Source organism: Arachis hypogaea, chromosome 11 (assembly GCF_003086295.3).
Source record: "Arachis hypogaea cultivar Tifrunner chromosome 11, arahy.Tifrunner.gnm2.J5K5, whole genome shotgun sequence".
Taxonomy (NCBI): Eukaryota; Viridiplantae; Streptophyta; class Magnoliopsida; order Fabales; family Fabaceae; genus Arachis; species Arachis hypogaea.
The window spans coordinates 58,257,208-58,279,468 of record NC_092046.1 but is presented as its reverse complement, the minus strand read 5'-3'; the positions used below and the strand labels follow the sequence as shown (position 1 = coordinate 58,279,468).

Sequence of the window (22,261 nt, the reverse complement as noted above, 5' to 3'; positions counted from 1 at the left end):
GCCCATTTCTGGCGTTGAACGCCAGTCCTGAGCATGGTCTGGGCGTTCAGCGCCAGCCTTCCACCAATTTTCTGGCGTTTTAGTTCCAGAATTACTTTTCCCTGGGCTCTTACTGTCCTCAGGTGAATTTTGGGTGGTTTGCTCATTTCTTAGCTTTTTGCTGCCTTGAGGTGGGGTATTTAATGTTTTCCCACTTCTTAGTTGAACTGCTTGGCATTCTTCTGCTATTTGCCTTGACAGCTGCTGCTTTGTTTGCTTAAACTGTTCGTCCATATGTATATTAGCCATCCTTGTCTCTTGTAATCTATCTTTGAATTCGGCTAATTGCTTTGTTAGGAAGTCCAATTGCTGATTGAATTCAGTAGCTTGTTTCACAGGACTGAGTTCAGCAGTTGCTGTTTTAACCTCTTCTTTCATGGAAGGGTCACTACTTAGGTACAGATGCTGATTCCTGGCAACTGTATCAATGAGCTCTTGAGCCTCTTCAATTGTCTTTCTCATGTGGATAGATCCACCAGCTGAGTAATCAAGAGACATCTGAGCTCCTTCTGCAAGCCCATAATAGAATATGTCTAACTGAACCCACTCTGAAAACATTTCAGAGGGGCATTTTCGTAGTATCTCTCTGTATCTTTCCTAGGCATCATAAAGAGATTCATTATCTCCTTGTTTAAAGCCTTAGATGTCCAGCCTTAGCTGTGTCATCTGTTTTGGGGGAAAGTACTGATTCAGGAATTTTTCTGTCAGCTGTTTCCATGTCTTTATGCTAGCCTTAGGTTGGTTATTCAACCACCTCTTAGCTTGATCTTTTACAGCAAATGGAAACAGTAATAGTCTGTAGACATCCTGATTTATTTCTTTATCATGTACTGTGTCAGCAATTTGTAAAAATTGTGCCAGAAACTCTGTAGGTTCTTCTTGTGGAAGACCGGAATACTGGCAGCTTTGCTACACCATGATAATGAGCTGAGGATTCAACTCAAAGCTACTGACTCCAATGGAGGGTATGCAGATACTACTCCCATATGAAGCAGTAGAGGGGTTAGAATATGACCCCAGAGTCCTCCTGGACTGTTCATTTCCGCTTTAGGTCCATGATGGAGAAAGAGAGATGATGTAAAATAGAAGAAATATTTTTATTTATTTATTTATATATTTATTTCGAAAATAAAATAAATCAAAATAAAATAAATAAAAATGAGTAAAAGATTTTAGAAGAAGTGAGGAGAGAGAAAGTGGTTAGGAGATTTTGAAAAAGATATGATGATTTTTGAAAAAGGTTTTAAATTTTGAAATAAAAATCTGAATTTTTAAAGGAGAGAGAAAAACAATAAGATAACACAGGATTTAAAATTTTTAGATCTGAGGTTCCTTATTTTTGAAAATTTTGGGGGAGAAAAACACCAAGGAACACCAAACTTAAAAATTTTAAGATCAAGACACAAGGAAAACTTAAGAACACTTTGAAGATTCACAAGAACACGAGAACACAAAGGAAGAACACCAAACTTAAAATTTTTAGAAAACCAAAATAAATTTTCGAAAAACACAGAAAAATCAACAAGAAAACACCAAACTTAAAGTTTGGCACAGGATTTAATAGAAAAAAAAATTTTTTTTTTGAAAAATATTTTAAAAAGAAAATAAGGATTCTAGGATTCTAACACTATAATAAAAAGAGACTCTAAACAAAAAAGAGAAATTTTTCCTAATCTAAGCAACAAAATAAACCGTTAGTTGTCCAAACTCGAACAATCCCCGGCAACGGCACCAAAAACTTGGTGCACAAATGGTGAATCAAACTTTTCACAACTCGTACCACTGACCAGCAAGTGCACTGGGTCGTCCAAGTAATACTTCACGTGAGTAAGGGTCGAATCCCACGGAGATTGTTGGTTTGAAGCAATCTATGGTTATCTTGTAAATCTTAGTCAGGAAGTCAATGATGTTTATCAGTTGAATTGCAAATAAACAAGAGAGCATGGATTAAAGGTTACTTGTTATGTAGTAATGGAGAATATGTTGGAGTTTTGGAGATGCCTTGTCTTCTGAATCTCTGCTTTCCTCTGTCTTCTTGTTCACGCACGCACGTCCTCCTATGGCAAGCTGTGTGTTGGTGGATCACCGTTGTCAATGGCTACCTTCCATCCTTCCAGTGAAAACTATGCTCACGCGCTCTGTCACAGCACGGCTAATCACCGGTTGGTTCTCGATCCGGTTGGAATAGAATCCCTTGATTCCTTTGCGTTTGTCAATAACGCCCAGCCTTAAGGAGTTTGAAGCTCGTCACAGTCATTCAATCCTTGAATCCTACTCGGAATACCACAGACAAGGTTTAGACTTTCTGGATTCTCATGAATGCCGCCATCTATTCTAGCTTATACCACGAAGATTCTGATTAAGAGATCTAAGAGATACTCATTCAATCTAATATAGAACGGAGGTGGTTGTCAGGCACACGTTCATGGGTTGAGAATGGTGATGAGTGTCACAGATCATCACCTTCATCACAGTTAAGCGCGAATGAACATCTTAGATAGGAACAAGCATGTTTGAATAGAAAACAGAAATACTTGCATTAATTCATCGAGACACAGCAGAGCTCCTCACCCCCAACAATGGAGTTTAGAGACTCATGCCGTCAAAGAGTACAAAATTCAGATCTAAAATGTCATGAGATACAAAATAAGTCTCTAAAAGTTGTTTAAATACTAAACTAGTAGCCTAGGTTTACAAAAAATGAGTAAACTATGATGGATGATGCAGAGATCCACTTCTGGGGCCCACTTGGTGTGTGCTGGGGCTGAGATTTAAGCAATTCACGTGCAGAGGCCATTTGTGGAGTTGAACGCCAGTTTATGTGCCAGTTTGGGCGTTCAACTCCAGCTTTTGATCCTTTTCTGGCGCTGGACGCCAGAATTGGGCAGAGAACTGGCGTTGAACGCCAGTCTACGTCGTCTATCCTTGTGCAAAGTATGGACTATTATATATTGATGGAAAGCCCTGGATGTCTACTTTCCAACGCAATTAGAATCATGCCATTTCGAGTTCTGTAGCTCCAGAAAATCTATTTTGAGTGCAGGGAGGTCAGAACCCAACAGCATCAGCAGTCCTTTTTCAGCCTGAATCAGATTTTTGCTCAGCTCCTTCAATTTCAGCCAGAAAAATACCTGAAATTACAGAAAAACACACAACTCATAGTAAAGTCCAGAAATATAAATTTTTCCTAAAAACTAATGGAAATAGACTAAAAACTAACTAGAACATACTCAAAACTATATGAAATTAACCCCAAAAAGCGTATAAAATATCCGCTCATCATGAGTCCTCCATGAAAGAAGAAGCTAAGGCAGTATCAACTGACTTTAGTCCTCAGGAACAAGTTGCTGAACTCAATCAGCAACTATATTCTATAACAAGGCAGTTAGTAGAATTTAAGGAGATGCTACAAGAAACCAAAAATGCTAACAAGGATATGGAATCACAATTGAATCAAACAAAACAGTAGTTATCAAAATAGATAACAGAAGAGTTCCAAGCAGTTCAATTGAGAAGTGGAAAAACATTGAATACCTCAACTCAAAGCAGAAGAAAGCCAAGAAAAGAACAGCTGACAGAGGACGAGCAACCTGCTACCCAAAATCCCTCTGAGGACAGTAAGAGCCCAGAGAGGAATAACTCTGGCGTTCAAACGCCAGAAAAGGGTGAAAAACTGGCGTTAAACGCCCAATCCATGTCCAGTTCTGGCGTTCAAACGCCAAAAAAGGGAGGGAATCTGGCGTTAAATGCCCATCCAGCCCCCAAGCCTGGCGTTCAAACGCCAATGAGGGATCAGACACCTGCAAGTGCTGATGGTAACCCCTCTAAGAAGGCTTCTCCAATCACCTCTGTAGGGAATAAACCTCCAGCAACTAAGGTTGAAGAGTACAAAGCCAAGATGCCTTATCCTCAGAAACTCCGCCAAGCGGAACAGGATAAACAATTTGTCCGTTTTTCAGACTATCTCAGGACTCTTGAAATCAAGATTCCGTTTGCAGAGGCACTTGAGCAAATACCCTCTTATGCTAAGTTCATGAACGAGATCTTAAGTCATAAGAAGGATTGGAGGGAAACTGAAAAAGTATTCCTCATTGAAGAGTGCAGTGCAGTCATTTTAAAGAGCTTATCAGAAAAGCTTAAGGATCTTGGGAGCTTTATGATACCATGCACATTAGAGGGTACTTGTACCAAGACAACTCTATGTGATCTTGGGGCAAGTATCAACCTAATCCCTGCATCCACTATCAGAAAGCTTGGCTTGACTAAAGAGGTCAAACCAACCCGGATCTGTCTTCAACTTGCTGATGGCTCCATTAAATACCCATCAGGCATAATTGAGGATATGATTATCACAGTTGGGCCATTCGCCTTTCCCACTGACTTTGTAGCAGGTCATGAATGTTACTGCTTTTTGGATGGCTATTCAGGTTACAACCAAATTGCAGTAGATCGTCAGGACCGAGAGAAAACAGCATTCACATGTCCTTCTGGAGTATTTGCCTACAGAAGGATGCATTTTGGTCTGTGCAATGCACTTGCAACCTTTCAAAGGTGCATGCTCTCTATCTTCTCTGATATGGTAGAGAAATTTCTTGAAGTCTTCATGGATGACTTCTCAGTATTTGGAGACTCATTCAGCTCCTGCCTTAACCATTTAGCACTTATTCTGAAAAGGTGCCAAGAGACCAACCTAGTTTTAAACTGGGAAAAATGTCACTTTATGGTGACTGAAGGAATTTTCCTTGGACATAAAATTTCAAACAAGGGAATAGAGGTGGATCAAGCTAAAGTAGAGGTGATTGAAAAATTACCACCACCTGCCAATGTTAAGGCAATCAGAAGCTCTCTGGGGCATGCAGGATTCTATAAGAGGTTTATAAAGGATTTTTCAAAAATTGCAAAACACCTGAGCAATCTGCTAGCTGCTGACATGCCATTTGTGTTTGACACAGAGTGTCTGCAGGCGTTCAAAACTCTGAAAGCTAAGCTGGTCACAGCATCAGTTATTTCTGCACCAGACTAGACATTACCATTCGAACTAATGTGTGATGCCAGTGACCATGCCATTGGTGCAGTATTGGGACAGAGGCATAACAAGCTTTTGCACGTCATTTACTATGCCAGCCGTGTTTTAAATGACGCACAGAAGAATTACACAACTAGAGAAAAGGAGCTGCTTGCAGTGGTTTATGCCATTGACAAGTTTAGATCCTATTTAGTAGGATCAAAAGTGATTGTGTACACTGACCATGCTGCTCTTAAATATCTACTCACAAAGCAGGATTCAAAACCCAGGCTCATATGATGGGTGTTGCTTCTGCAAGAGTTTGATATAGAAATAAGAGACAGAAAAGGGACAGGGAACCAAGTGGCTGATCATCTGTCCCGAATAGAACCAGTAGAAGGGGCATCCTCCCCCTCTATTGAGATCTCTGAAACCTTTCCGGATGAGCAACTATTTGCCATTCAGAAAATACCATGGTTTGCAGACATTGCAAACTATAAGGCTGTAAGATTCATACCCAAAGAGTACAGCAGGCAGCAAACAAAGAAATTAATTTCTGATGCAAAGTACTACTTATGGGATGAGCCATATCTCTTTAAGAGATGTGCAGACGGAATAATCCGTAGATGTGTGCCCAAGGAAGAGGCACAGAAGATCTTATGGCATTGCCATGATCACAATATGGAGGCCATTTCGGAGGTGAGCGAACAGCCAAGGTTCTCCAATGTGGCTTCTACTGTCCTACTCTCTATAGAGACTCCTAAGCGGCTAAACCAAGCTGTCCCTAACCATGTGCTTGTGGCGTGAAGGTATCAAGTGAAGAACTTAAGACTGAACGGTTAAAGTCGTAGTCCAAAGAAAAAAGAGTGTGCTTAAGAGCTCTGGACATCTCTAATTGGGGACTCTAGCAAAGCTGACTCACAATCTAAAAAGGTTCACCCAGTTATGTGTTTGTGGCATTTATGTATCCGGTGGTAATACTGGAAATTAAAATGCTTAGGGTCATGGCCAAGACTCATAAAGTAGCTATGTTCAAGAATCAACATACTGAAATAGGAGAATCAATAATACTATATGGATCCTGAGTTCCTATAGATGCTAGTCATTCTGAACTTCAAAGGATAAAATGAGATGGCAAAATTGTTCAGAAGCAAAAAGCTACAAGTCCTGCTCATCTAATTGAAGCTAATCTTCATTGATAAGTTTGGAATTCATTGTATATTTTCTTCTTTTTATCCTATTTTATTTTCAGCTGCTTGGGGACAAGCAACAATTAAAGTTTAGTGTTGTGATAAGCGGATAATTTATATGCTTTTTGGCACTGTTTTTAGGTAGTTTTTAGTATGATTTAGTTAGTTTTTATTATATTTTTATTAGTTTTTATTCAAAAATCACATTTCTGGGCTTTACTATGAGTTTGTGTATTTTTTTGTAATTTCAGGTATTTTCTGGCTGAAATTGAGGGAGCTGAGCAAAAATCTAATTCAGAGGCTGAAAAAGGACTGCAGATGTTGTTGGATTCTGACCTTCCTGCCCTCGAAGTGGATTTTCTAGAGCTATAGAAACCCAATTGGAGAGCTCTCAATTGCGTTGGAAAGTAGACATCCTGGGCTTTCCAGAAATATATAATAGTCCGTACTTTGCCCGAGTTGAGATCACGAAAACTGGCGTTTAACGCTAACTTTCTACCCTATTCTGGCGTTAAACGCCAAAACTGGCATAAAAACTGGAGTTAAACGCCAGAAACAGGAAGCAACCTGGCATTTAACTCCAAGAAAAGTCTCTACACATGGAAGCTTCAATGCTCAGCCCAAGCACACACCAAGTGGGCCCCGAAAGTGGATTTCTGCACTATTTATCTTAGTTTACCCATTTTATGTAAACCTAGGTTATTAGTTTAGTATAAAAACTACTTTTAGAGATTTATTTTGTATCTTCTATGGCATGAGTCTCTAAACTCTATGGTTGGGGGTGAGGAGCTTTGCTGTGTTTTGATGGATTAATGCAATTACTACTATTTCTCATTCAATCATGCTTGTTTCTATTCTACGATATTCATTCGCACTTCAACATGATGAATGTGATGATCCATGACACTCATCACCATTCTCAACCTATGAATGTGTGCCTGACAACCATTTTCGTTCTACCTTAGATTGAATGTATATCTCTTGGGTACCTGGTTCACGAGTTTGTCTGCTTCTCCTGACAACAGAGCATTCAAATCCGTGAGATCAGAGTCTTCGTCGTATAAGCTATAATCAATTGGTAGCATTCCTGAGATCCGAAAAGTCTAAACTTTGTCTGTGGTATTCCGAGTAGGATCCGGGAAGGGATGACTGTGACGAGCTTCAAACTCATGAATGCTGGGCACAGTGAGAGTGTGCAAAAGGATCAATGGATCCTATTCCAACATTAGTGAGAACCGACAGATGATTAGCCATGTACATGGACCCTTTTCACTGAGAGGACGGCTGGTAGCCATTGACAACAGTGATCCACCAACACATAGCTTGCCATGGAAGGAGCTTTGCGTGCGTGGAAAAGAAGACAGTAGGAAAGCAGAGGTTCCAAGGACAGAGCATCTCCAAAACCTCAACCTGTTCTCCATTACTGCATAACAAGTATTTATTTTATGTTCTTTTACTTTTTACAATTAAAACTAAGAATCAATACTGATATCCTGACTAAGAGTTACAAGATAACCATAGCTTGCTTCAAGCCGACAATCTCTGTGGGATCGACCCTTACTCACGTAAGGTATTACTTGGACGACCCAGTGCACTTGCTGGTTAGTTGTGCGGAATTGCAAAAGTGTGATTGTGATTTCGTGCACTAGACAGCTTGGAGATCATGTCATTGAATGCTTAATTCTCACAGGTCACAAAATTGGCGATATTGTGTTGATTCCTCGTGTGAACATGGTTTCTAATAAAGAGACACTTGCCATAAAGTTTATACGGAGACAGTTTTCCGTTATGTTGTCATTTGCAATGATGATAAATAAATCACAAGGTCAGACATTATCTACTGTTGGGGTGTATCTACCAAGACCACTATTCACCCATGGACAACTATATGTATCCCTTTCAAGAATTAACGACCAAACTAGTTTGAGGTTGCTGATCTTAGACAACGATGGGGTGGGGTCCAAAAACACAATAAATGTAGTATAACGTGAGGTATTTGGCAATTTAGGAATATCTGCTACTTAGTGTGGTCTTTGTGAAATGTATGTATCTTTTTACTGGGTATCTTACACCGAGATTAAAAATGGTTTAGCACATTGCGTTCTCCATTCAAAAAATGTCATATTTAACCTAAGATAAAAGCTATCACTACAATTTTTGACTCATAATAGTATTATAAATAAGGATTGCAACATGTAAAAACAACTTGATTTTTTCAGTCCCGTGCTTGGCACGGGTGATAAAACTAATTAATAAATAAATAAATAAAAGAGGGAGGATCGGTGTTGTCATTGAAGTTCTTCTTCAGAGTTGGAGAATTTAGGAGTTTACGGATTATAATTTAGTCTTTAATACTTAAAATTTGTCAAATCTTGACAAAAAAAATTGAAAATTGAACTGGACTAGCCGGTTTAACTAGATTAATCAAAAACTGATCTTCTAACCAGTTCAGTTAAAGTAAAAACCATGTGATAAAATCAATAAAAATCGGTCAAATCAACAGTTAACCGGTGAACCTGACGAACGGATTTTTGCTAGTAAAGAATTTCACAATAAACTCTCGTTGCTAGTATAGTTTCTAAACCAACAAAGAATCTTTTCTTACAAAAACTTGTTTATCACTAAAGAAAACCTAATAAAATTAATAACCGAAGTATTTAAATCTCGGGTCGTCTCTCAAGGAATTGCAGGGAGGTGTAGTTATTATTGGTTATGAGATTGTAACTTTTTGGATTTTTGAATAAGGAACAAGGTAAAATAAATTGCAAGAAAGTAAATTAATAATTAAGAAAACTCTTGGCAAGGTATGAGAATCAGACGTCCTATCCTAGTTATCCTTATCAATTGTGATGAGAATTATTCATTGCTCCTACGTAGTTAACCCTTACTAAATAAAGGAAAGTCAAGTGGACCAATCAATTTGATTCCTCAAGTCCTAGTCAAATCCTAAGGAAAGATTAGCTTTAGAGGGATCCAAATCAACCAAAAAGTTTTAATTATCAGTCAATAAAGGAGTTTGATAACTCAAGCGTCTCCAATTACTCAACCAAAGCTAAGAATGTAAAAAGCTAAATTAAAATCATAAATATGAAATACCTCAAATTGCATTAAATAAGGAAATCAAATCTAACATGGAATTCATAAACCAAATTGGGAAAATAAATAAACTAGAATGATAGAATAAATAAAAGTAGAAGAGAAACTAAATTAAAAGAACATTGAACCTGGAATTGAAAAGAAATAAACTTAAAACTAAGAGAAATCCTAAAACCTAGAGAGAGGAGAGAACCTCTCTCTCTAGAAACTACATCTAAACCTAAATTGTTGTGAATGAATGTTGTCTCAGTTGTCCTTGTGTTCCCCCCATTCTACAGCTCTTATTCTGTGTTTTTCGGGCTTGGAACTGGGCCAAAAGGAGCCCAGAAATCGTCCCCAGCGCCTTCTGCAACTTTCTGCACGTGGCGCATGTCACGCGTATGCGTTGGTCATGCGTGCATGTCATTTGGTGAAATTTCTTGTCACGCGTACGCGTCAGTCATGCGTACGCATCGCTCGTCCTCTGCTCTAGGCACGCGTTCACGTCGCACATGCGTGTGCGTCTCTGCCAGCTTCTCAAAACTTCATTTTTTGCGTTCCTTCCGATTTTGCATGTTTCCTTTTCATCCTCTAAGCCATTCTGCCCTATAAAGCCTGAAAACACTCAACACATGGATCACGGCATCGAATGGTAATAAAGGATAATTAAAATTGACAGTTTAAAGGCCTAGGAAACATGTTTTCAACTATATCACAAAATCAGGAAGGAATTGTAAAACCATGCAAATTATATGAATAAGTGAGCAAAGAATTGATAAAAACCACTCAAATTAGCACAAGCTAAACCATAAAATAGTGGTTTATCAATCTCCCCACACTTAAACATTAGCATGTCCTCATGCTAAGCTCAAGGAGACAAAAGGATGAATAGGGGAAAGTAAGACTCATGAGATGCAACCTATGAATGCAACTATATACTAAGATGATTCGGTCTACTTGGTTAAAAGTAAATAAGTTCTTCAAGACAAAAACAAATCAGATTCCACTAATTTAAATCACACAATAGAAGACAAGTAAACTTGTAAGAAGATAGCTCATGAAAGCAGGGAACATAGAGTCAAGCATTGAACCCTCACTGGAAGTGTGTACGCACTCTAATCACTCAAGTGTATAGGAAAATCCATTCTAGTCTCCTCTATTCATGTGTTCTAAAATTTGTTCTTCATCTAATCAATCAACAAATATTTAGTGCACACATGCAAACATCATGAGGTCTTTTTCAAGGTTGTAATGGGGCTTAGGTAAGGGTGAGGATACATGTATGGCCAAGTGAGCTAAGAATTGAATCCTTGATTAACCTAAGTTCTCACCTAACAAACATACATTCCCTATGCTTCTAAAATCATGCCTAACTACCTATAGTCTCACTTTTTTGTGCTTTTCACCTACTCATGTATTTAAATGTTCTTCTATTTTATCTCACATGCATTGATCTTTTTATTGAAATTAACATTGGGGTGCTTTCATTCCCCTAAATTTGGATATTTTTTCATTTTTTTAAAGCATTACAACATCAATGCATTTGGTTTTCATAATTTCACATGAGTAGTATTCAAATTCTTAATATTCATCAATTAAGCAATGCACATTCTTATTAACCAGAGTTCCCATAGTTTCCCACACTTAATTTGACACACAATCCCTATCTTAAGCTAGCCAAGATTCAATTGGGGTAGTTCATTGTTTTTTCGCTTAAGGCTAGTGATGTGGTAACATAAAGAACAAAAAAGGGATAGAGAAGGCTCAAAGTGGCGAACAAAGGTAATTAGAATGGTAGGCTATTTGGGATAGTGAGCTGATAACAAATGATAGCCTCAATCATACATATACATGAATACATTAAATAATGAACATATAGAACGGAACAAACAATAGATTGCAATCATAGAGGAGAGAAAACACACAAGGAAAAAATAATGGTTAAATCATGTAACCATACAATTAGGCTCAAAATCTTACTGGGTTGTGTGTTCTAGCTCTAAACCATGTTTCAAGTTACAATCTTCATACAAGTTTAACATAGAATTTGAATTTGAATTAGTGAAATTTTCAAAAATAGGGTCTTGAAAAGAAACTTATTATTTTTCAACCGAGTAGAACATACATGCAAACACTTAAAAAAAATAATAACCTATTGGTGTTAAGAAAAAGCAATTACCTCCGGGAGTCAGGTACTGAGCGACCTCCCCACACTTAAAGCTTGGCACCGTCCTTGGTGCCATTAGTCAGGAACAAAGGGGGGCTGGTAACAGCATCTCCATAGTCGGGGTCGTCATGGCTCCCGGTGCTAGTAGGTGAGGTGGAGTCCGGAGTGTTTGGTTCTTCCTCAGGTGGGTGGTTGTTAACAATCAGCTCCTTGAGGTATGTAAATTGGCGCTTGTTACGGTACTCCATTCGCTTTGCTTGCCGGTCTAGCCAGTCCAACCTTTGAAGTATCTGAAGGAGCAGCTGATTTGTTGAAGGTGCTTGTGATGTGGAGAGAGAAGGAATATCTCCGGCTGGGTCTGCAGTTCGGCTGGTAGTGGCTACTGGGGTCTGATGTACTCTCCGTTGGGGACATGCATACTGATCATCCCACGGAATCATGGCCATGGTACTCACAGTAGTGGTTAGTGAACCGCACATTGTCCCTTTCTGATAAGGCGTTCTCGGTTTTATCGACCTTGATGATCCTCTTGACCCGCCTTGTGGATGGCTTGACTAATGTTGAGGATGGTTCCGCAGCCAGTGCTCTTTTCGTTCCACTCCTCGCTGGTGGCTTGTGAGAGGCTTTCTCTGTACCCTTCCTGGTGGCCATCCTGAAAAGGGAGAAAAGAAAGGGGAATGAAATCAAATAGCTAGAACCGGGGGGAGGAAAATACAAGTGATAATCAATACCAAGGTAAGGAAGAATGTCGTAAAACACATGGTCGCGACTCCATGTAATTAGGACATCAATGGAAATATAGCATGATATATTAAGGCAATTAGATGCAAGATGTTTATCAGCATACCGACAAGGGCATGAGTAGCATAGATCAAGCATTAATAGCTCTATTTGATTATCAAATGTAACAAACTAACAACCACGTTTATGTTGACAATTATATTTATTCCATAAAAGATTGCAAGGTTTTTGTGAAAAACAGCCAGTAGTGTAGAAGAATAGAATAATTAAGAGTTCACAATGCCATACGGACTTTTCACAAACACTTGGTATGTATGTAAAACATGTTAGGGAAAGTAAGAACTCCAAACATTCATGTAACCCAAAAATTAATATTAATTGTCAAATCATTCCCTAATATATCCACAACCTCGAGTATAATAATATAAGACCCAAATAAAGCTCCAACACCAACATAAAAAATGCATGAAAAAGGAATGAAAAAGAAACCATAAATAAGTAAGCTAAAAGAAAGATAGAAAAGAAAGAAACATAAATAAATGCAATAATGAAAGAGTAGATGGGAGGAAAAAAAGAACCTTGATAAAGAAGATGAAGAAGGGAAGAAGAAAGTAGTAGAAAGTAAGAAAGAATAAGGAAGAAGAAAGAAAGAAGGAAGAAATAATTAGGATTGAAAAGAATTAGGGTTGGGGGTGAGAAAATTTGAAATCAGGCGCTGAAGTGGAAAAATTGTGCGTCGCATGCGACGCGTACGCGTGCATCACGCGTACGCGTGGATCGTGCTATTTTCAGGCGACGCGTACGTGTCAAGGACACGTACGCGTGATAGAGCCTGTGCTCCCAGCACAGTTCCAGCCCCACACCATCATAACTCTCTAGCCAAACACTATTTATGCCGATTTTTCATGGTCGCGCGTGCGCGTCAGGGACACGTACGCGTGATATGCTGAAATTGCAAGCGACGCGTACGCATGAGGGACGCACATGCGTGGACTTGCTTGTGCGCAATGCACATGTCCAGCACCACTCCAGCCCAACTTTCTGTCCAATTTCTTTATGTCACGCACATATATATGATGCGTACGCGTCACCGACGCTCGCACGTCGTGTGCCTCTCTCTCTCTTTTTTTTTTTATGAAGAATGCAAAATGCAGAATGCAGATGAATATGCAGAATTTATGAATGACTCTAATAAAAATAGAGTAAGATAAAACCAAGAATAAAACAAAATAAAATAAAACTGAGACTGAAAAAGAAATATCATACCATGGTTGGTTGTCTCCCACCTAGCACTTTTAGTTTAAGTCCTTAAGTTGGACGTTTGGTGAGCTCCTTGTCATGGAGGCTTGTGCTTGAACTCATCCAGGAATCCGCACCAATGTTTGCAATTCTAGTAGCCTCTGGGGTCCCAAACTAGGCACATAAAGCCTTCGAGCAAGTTAAAGCAAGTGACATGGCTCCGGTATTGTTGATTGTTAGAATGAATTCTGGGGTCCCAAACCTTGCTTTTGCACCCGTCTTCTTGTTGATCATCATTTTTCCACTTGGGTGGTGGGCAATTGGAATTCTCACTGAGACATCCAAACAACATCCTAGACCCATTCAATTGAGAATTATACCAACCCTTGTACTTCAATTTGGAGCATGCAACCATATTGAACCTTGCATGATAATTCCTACCACTAACCATCTCCCTCTTATTCTTATAGCCACAAACAGCTCTAAGTTGCCCATCCGTCTCAAGAAAAGCATACTCAAGTGGGTTAATTAAGCTTAGAGATGAAAGATTTACCCACTTGAATGAAGGAATGGATGGTGATGGCTTTGGGGGAGAGGTCTCCAACAACTTTGGCAAGGTGATTTCCAGCTCCATTCCCTTGAGCTCTTCCTTGACAACTTCCACCTCTTGATAAGCTTCTGCAACAGTAACCTCTTCCTCTAGTTCAATGGGAGAGAGTTCAATTGTAGGTAGAAACTCATTTACTATTGAACTCATCTCATGATCAACAGCTTCCAAGTCTTCAACCATGATATTCCTTGGAGGTTGTACACTTTCTTCAACATCAAATTCAAACGTCTTGGAAGGAGGCGCTATGACTTGAGTTTCCCATGGAGGTTCTGCATCTCCTAGGTCTTCAACAACCTCTTCTTCTTTGACAGTTTTGGCTTTCTCCACTTTCTCTAGTACAAAATCAGACTCCTTCATCGTGTCTTCTCCTTCATGACAACTTTCCTCAAGGGTCTCTACTACCTTCGCCTTTAGGGCCTCCTCTAGCTTCTTGTGAAGTATGAATTCGCGAAGCCGATCCCTTCTCTCTTGTTTCCGGGTCAGTAGCATCATCGAGATCATGTTGCTCTCGAATTGATGGATATGGGTATTCTTGCACAGAGAGTGGTGGTGCACCAAAGCTTGAGCGTTGAATAGGGGAGGTCGAGGGTTGGTCCCTGCGGGATATAAGATTTTGGAGTTTAGAGGTGAGACCAATGAGAGTAGAGATAGTGTTTTTATCCAATAGAGGTTGGGGTGGATAGGAGGGTTCATTTGTTGGGAGGAAAGGCTCATAATACGGAGGTGGTTCTTCTTGATAAGGATACGGAGGTGGTGTATATTGAGGTGGTGGTTCGAAGTATGGCTTATAAGGCTCTTGGTATGGTGGGTAAGGATTAGGGTCATATGGGGTGTCTGGTGGTAAGCGACTTGTGAGGATGGTGGTTCAAAATTATGTTGAGGAGGGGGTTCATAGGCATATGGTGGGGCTTGTTGGTAACTACAAAGGGGTCCACCATATCCATCATCTTGGTACGCACCCTGGAATGGCTCTTGACCATAGTAATTTGGTGGAGGTTTTGATTGTCACAAAAGGGTCCACCATAACTATTGTCTAGGGATTCATCGTAGAATGGTCGTTGCCCATGGCACCTTGGAGGAGGTTGTTGCCGAAAGGGTTGATCAAATCCTCGTGGCTCCTCCCATCTTTGATTATTCTGACCTTGATGCATGTTCTCATTATAGCGTCCATTCCCTACAACATAATTAGAACCAAACTCATAGGAAAATGGTTGAGAATTCATAGTAGTAAGAGAAATAAAAACTAAAAAAAATTAATAAAAATATACTCCTAAAAATAAAAACACTAACATAGAAACGCAAAGCAAAATTATTTACAATAACCAATAATAAGGCACACGTTTGCAATTCCCCAGCAACAGCGCCATTTTGACGAACGAATTTTTGCTAGTAAAGAATTTCACAATAAACTCTCGTTGCTAGTATAGTTTCTAAACCAACAAAGAATCCTTTTGTACAAAAACTTGTTTGTCACTAAAGCAAACCCAATAAAATTAATAACCGAAGTATTTAAACCTCGGGTCGTCTCTCAAGGAATTGCAGGGAGGTGTAGTTATTATTGGTTATGAGATTGTATCTTTTTGGGTTTTTGAATAAGGAACAAGGTAAAATAAATTGCAAGAAAGTAAATTAACAATTAAGAAAACTCTTGGCAAGGTATGAGAATCAGACGTCCTATCCTAGTTATCCTTATCAATTGTGATGAGAATTGTTCATTGCTCCCACTTAGTTAACCCTTACTAAATAAAGGAAAGTCAAGTGGACCAATCAATTTGATTCCTCAAGTCCTAGTCAACTCCTAAGGAAATATTAGCTTTAGAGGGATCCAAATCAACTAGCAAGTTTCAATTATCAGTCAATAAAGGAGTTTGATAACTCAAGCGTTTCCAATTACTCAACCAAAGCTTAGAATGTAAAAAAGCTAAATTAAAATCATAAATATGAAATACCTCAAATTGCATTAAATAAGGAAATCAAATCTAACATGGAATTCATAAACCAAATTGGGAAAATAAATAAACTAGAATGATAGAATAAATAAAAGTAGAAGAGAAACTAAATTAAAGGAACATTGAACCTGGAATTGAGAAGAAATAAACCTAAAACTAAGAGAAATCCTAAAATCTTGAGAGAGGAGAGAACCTCTCTCTCTAGAAACTACATCTAAACCTAAATTATTGTGAATGAATGTTGTCTCATTTGTCCCTGTGTTCCACCCATTCTACAGCTCTTATTTTGTGTTTTTCGGGCTTGGAACTGGGCCAAAAGGAGCCCAGAAATTGCCCCCAGTGCCTTCTGCAACTTTCTGCACATAGCGCATGTCACGCGTACGTGTAGGTCACGCGTGCGCATTGTTTGGCGAAATTCCTTGTCACACGTTCACGTCGCCCATGCGTGCGCGTCGCTGCCAGCTTCTCAAAACTTTATTTTTCGCGTTCCTTCCGATTTTGCATGTTTCCTTTCCATCCTCTAAGTCATTCCTGCCCTATAAAGCCTGAAAACACTCAACACACGGATCACGACATCGAATGGTAATAAAGGATAATTAAAATTGACAATTTAAAGGCCTAGGAAACATGTTTTCAACTATTTCACAAAATTAGGAAGGAATTGTAAAACCATGCAAATTATATTAATAAGTGAGCAAAGAATGATAAAAAACCACTCAAATTAGTACAAGATAAACAATAAAATAGTGGTTTATCAGAACTGCTTGAACCGGACTATTTTTTCCCGGTTTTCAATTAAATAAAAAATACATAAACCCTCCCCTTCTCTCTCTCACATCCCACCCAGCCTCTCTCTCTTCTGAGCTCCACAGAATACGGAACCCTAGCAGCCTCTCTCTCTCTCTCCCAGCCAGCAGCAGCAAAAAGCAATGGCCAGCACCGCCGTTGCTGACAATCTCTTCTCCTCAGCCAGCGTCCGGCCCCACCATCGCCGATCCTCTTCTCATGGATCTCTTCACTTCGCGTCGCCAGGTCTGCTCAAAGCTACTGTTGGATCGCCGCTTCTGTCCTCATCATCGTCGGCCAACCTGAACTCGTGTCTTTATCCTAATCGTCGATCCTCTCTGTCTCTCGCATGTCAAGCCTCTGTCTTCGATCCCTTTGTGCCCGAGCTCACTTTTCTTCCTCCTTCGCGGTCACTTCTCTTCCTCCCTCGCCACCGTAAGCAAAGCTACTTCAATGTATGTTTTCTTGTTTTGTTATTTTACTGATTCTAAGTTGCTGAAATCTGATTTTGAGTTGCTGATTTTTCTGAGTTTGTAAGCCTCCATCCCTACACTGCTTCAGTTTCATTTTTGGGAGTTAATTGCTATTTTTCTGTAATTAAGTATGTTGTTTTTCTGGGGTAATTGTTGTTTTCTGAGTTAATTTTCTTCATTGTTCATTGTTGTTAACAGGGCTAGACTGTTGTTATCTTGTTCTGACTTCTGGGTTAATTATTGTTGACTATTGGTAATGTTCTGAGTTATTTTTGTGCTATTATTCTATTTGAGTTAATTTGTTAGTTGTTGGCTTGTCGCTGAGTAAAATTAGTTAAACTTAAAAACTTGTGCTCTTCAACTGGATCCGGCTTTGATTGATGTTGGAAGAAAGGTTTTCAGTTGAAATCCCAGATGAATAAGCTTGTTTGCTGTGCCACTGTTGCTAAATAATAGCCCGAGCTAAAGCTCATCAGAAAATTGTTGAAAAGCTCTAAAATTTCACTCTGTTATTCTCTTGGAGTTGGGGATGTGGCATTCTAAGTTATATGAATCTGTGTTAAGTTTCATATATGACTTAATGTTAGTTTCTTTAATAGTGTGCCTTATATGGGAATGTTTTAATTGGTTTGAAGAATACCAAATAATTGATTTTAACTAATATTGAATACTTGTGTTAGTTTACTTATGCATATTTTGATTTTATTTTTAGTTATAAATTTTGATGTTTGAAGTTATTTGGAACTTTTAATGGTAAATTATAGATAATTTATTATGTGAAATTGTAAAATTTTGAATTTTATTAGCTTACAATTCATTGAATTTAAATATTTCAAATTATGTATTAAATTTTAATAATTTTATTTTATATTTAATTAAATCGGTTGAACTCTGGTTGAACCCCGATTCAACTATTAAACTATTGAACCAGTCACTCTACCGGTTCATTGACCGGTTTGGTTCTCGCAACCTTGGATAACATTGCTAATAAATAAATAAAAGAAGGAAGTTCTGATTCAAGGGAGGATCAAAAGGGCATTGTCGTTGAAGTTCATCTTCAGAGCTGAGCGAGTGTTGTATCTGGTTGAAGTTTTCTTCAAGCTCAAATAGTGCGTTCCCCACTCTCCTATCTCTTCGTTACCTCAAAAAGCTAACATGCGGTTGCACCCTATATCACCGCTGCTGCACCTCCTAGGTTTGCTTCTCCTTCTCATTGTGCATTTCTCACAGTTTCTCTAAATTATTAACTGACTCTGTATTTTCTCTTTTTGATGTGGCAGTTGTGCCACAAAACTCTACTCAGGGTTGAAACTTCAATCTCCAAGTATCCCTAATTTCCTTGCGTGTAAACTTAATGTCTCCGCTGAGTTCTACGGAAAAGTTCACAAGAGTCTGCATTGCGGGTAACTATCTGACCACATTTGTGATTTTTCCCCCTTCTTTTCTGTTTTTATTATGGAGAAAGTTTTGTTCTTTAGCTTCTACGGTTTGCCTTATTTTGAATTGGTGCCATTTTTTGGTGTGTGCTTAACTTTGCAAAAATAAGCTTTGGCATGGATGATGATAGTTTTGTATTTGAATTGCTTTTCTTATACCTGTATTCATATGTGCAACTAACATATACTTGGTTATATGCCTAGAATTGTGCGCTTTCAGCTAATACATTCCAAGAAGGAGCGGTCTTTTTGCAAAATTTGAAGATTGAAAGCAATAGTGAATTGTCACTTTATGCTTAAATTTTGTGGTTGGTCTATTATGTTATGTTGCTACTGTATGCTTTGTAGGTACATCCCTTTGATTGCCAAATTTTCCAAAATAATGTGTTCAGTCCACTCTAATGCAATTTTTCTTGTTATAGAAAGCTATGCTGTATCATATCTTTGATATTGTTGTTTGGATTAGCGAGTAATTTTTTACTGTAATTGAGTTTGTCAAGATTACTGTTATATATTATAACAAGGATTATTCTTTTTGTAAGTTCTAATAAATTTGAATTATGAAGAATCTTCTTTAGTCTTTACGGCTTTACATAATAGTTGATAATCTTTGACATAGTGAAAGTGAAGTTAACAAATAAAGCATAGTTTATGTCAGATAAAAATGATATACTTAGTTTTCACTAATGTCAAACACGTCTTTTAATTAAGAGACTGATACAAGGTGTATAAATCTTGCATATTTTCAGGTATGCTAATCACAAACCAGCAAGGGCACAAATTCAAATGAACCTATAGGGACCCTTAGAGTCCCCTATAGGACACCTGGTGAAGGAACTTGGCAATGGGTTGATTTGTGGAATGCGCTGTAAGTCAATAATACATCTTAATATATATCATTAATATTATGTTTTTCTGCATCTAAAAGATGATGGTTAACATTACGTTACATACTCTCATAGAAATAGATTGTTACACATGAACCTCTAGTTTTCTTATGATTTCCATCACTCTTTAAAATATTTCTAAAAGTAAAGGGTTATTGGATGCAGTATCGAGAGCGTGTTCTCTTCATTGGACGAAACATAGATGAAGAATTTAGTAACCAAGTATTGGCAACCATGCTGTATCTTGACAGTATAGATAACGCCAAAAGGATGTATATGTACATCAATGGTCCTGGTGGAGATGTAAGTTTTCTTCTAGTGTTAGATGTTTATTCAATTAAATATTTCTCTTTGTGCCCACCTTTGTGTTGCTTTGTCATGTTTTTAACATGCTTAAGCTTGTTATTTGTGCAGCTTACACCAAGCTTGGCTATCTATGACACTACACAGAGCTTGCAAAGTCCTGTAACCACCCATTGTGTCGGCTATGCCTATAATCTTGCAGCATTTCTTCTTGCAGTCGGAGAAAAGGTATCGAGTTATATTACTATCTGTTAATACAAACTGTGAAAGTTCTCTGTTTGATTCAGAGGTTATAGTGATTTCCAACATCATGTAATCATGAATTACATTGTGTGACTGACGAGATTTATTGTTGCATCTTACAGTTGTTTCTTCACGATTAATATGAATAAAAATTATGCCTGAGATAAGGGGACGGTTGAAATAATTGGAGCATTAATAAATCACTCAGTAGTCAATATAATAAGAAAAAAATGAAGAAATATTTTCTTATGCTGCTTATGTGCTTCCTAGTGCATTCTTGATAGGACGTGTCAATTTATTATTAGTAACATCAATTGTGTTACAATTGTTATAAGGTAAAAGATGGAAAGCTTTGTAGTTTGAATCTAAATAGGGGGCAGTCTACTATATACAGACTTAGGATCACATTGAAAGGCCCGATCTCCCTCCTTCCAGCTCTTTATAAATATACAGTAAAAAAGAAAACAATGGTAATTGATAGGGAGTGGATATTATCACTCCCTAATTGGTAATGTCAATCCTCTACGAATATTATTCCCAAATTACCCTCACAATGAAAAATTTCTCTCATCACTATGGAAAATTAAATAGCGAGGATGGAACATAATTTTGAAAAATCACACAAAAAGGGAGTGGCAGTATCTCTCTCCAAAGTCTCCTAATTTATACTGTGAATTCTATCCTTATTTGCATCTTAAGCTTCCACTTTCTATTCCATTCCATTGTGTTGTCACATTCATGTTGTATTGTTTACTTTTCTGTAATTTGTTGCGATGTGCTTGTATTTGTGTTTGTTGATGTCTAATGGGTTATAAAAATAGTTCCCGACATCTACTAACTTTGTGATGATGGTCTGTTGTATTGTTAAGGGCAACCACTTTGCAACGCCACTTTCCAGAGTTGCTCTGCAATCTCCAGCGGGAGCTGCTCGGGGTCAGGTATGTAGATATCTCTTATGAGATTGAGGTTATTATCACTCCTCAGATGTGTGAATATGATTGCTTTTACTCTTTATGCTAACGCCTTGAAAATTTTGACAGGCTGATGACATCCGCAATGAAGCAAATGAGCTTTTAAGAATCAGAGATTACCTCTTTAACGAGTTGGCTAAGAAAACAGGCTAGCCTGTTGAGAGGGTCAGTTCATTCAACAATGAAATACATGGAGATGAACATGAAAACCTGTTATCTTAAAAACTTAAGGCCTGATTAGTTTCTACTTTTAGTTTTTACTTCCAATTTGATGATTTTGCAAGGAAAAAAATGACAACAATCAAGATTTTATTGTTTTCTCTTTCCCTCACATAATCTTGAAAATAGAAAATACTGAAAGTGGAAATGGAAACCAAATAAACCCTTAAGTTTGTAGTTTGCTTCCATTTTATGATCATTTGTGTCAGTTCCTGGGTGTTTAGATTAAGTTATAAGTGTTTATCATTTGAAACTAATTTTTAATGGCATTCAGATCACCCAAGACCTAGGTAGGATGAAACGCTTCAACACACAGGAGGCTCTTGATTACGGTCTTATTGATCGAATTGTGAGGCCACCGCATTAAGGCTGATGCGCCTAACAAGGAGGCAGGAACAGGCCTTGGTTAAGAACTCACGGTTTGTCACCCAGCCAGAGTACTCATAATATTACAGAACCAGGATTATTTCTCGTGTTTTATTTATCTCCTTAATTATTTTTAGAAATATGTATAATATTTGAATAGTTAGAAATTGTTGGCAAAGATAATTGGTTCTTGTTCAGAAATGGATGAATTCCACTTGTTGAAAGCTGTAAATAATGCAATTGAAGCTTTAAGTTTGTAACTATACCACATCCTTATTTCTTCCCCTTTTACAGTTCTATCATGATCTTATATAAGACTTGCTCCTGCACAAAATGCTAGATATATCATTCCCTGGAAAATTAACCCAAAAAGATTATTAGATATTTTAAGATTTTTTTGCATAGTGGTTAACACAAAAATTAGAGTGAGTTACTGAAGAGAAACAAATTTCTGCTCCTATTGAAATAAGTAGCAATTTCTCTTGTCAAGTCACTAGTACATGGTTTGCATCTATACGTCACATATTAGGAAATAAACAATGGTAGCAGTAATTCAGATAAT

The 22,261-nt window shown here is 38.1% G+C and overlaps 1 long non-coding RNA gene and 1 pseudogene across 1 annotated transcript; both read left to right on the top strand.

Moving 5' to 3' along the window:
• The first annotated feature begins 19,525 nt into the window (after positions 1–19,525).
• LOC140173078 (uncharacterized) lies at positions 19,526–20,123 on the top strand. The gene is made up of 3 exons (XR_011868147.1): positions 19,526–19,578; positions 19,763–19,900; positions 20,012–20,123. It is a non-coding gene; the product is annotated as an uncharacterized lncRNA (long non-coding RNA).
• Positions 20,124–20,991: 868 nt separating this feature from the next.
• On the top strand, positions 20,992–21,897 carry LOC112721398 (ATP-dependent Clp protease proteolytic subunit-related protein 2, chloroplastic-like; annotated as a pseudogene).
• The last annotated feature ends 364 nt before the right edge of the window (positions 21,898–22,261 follow it).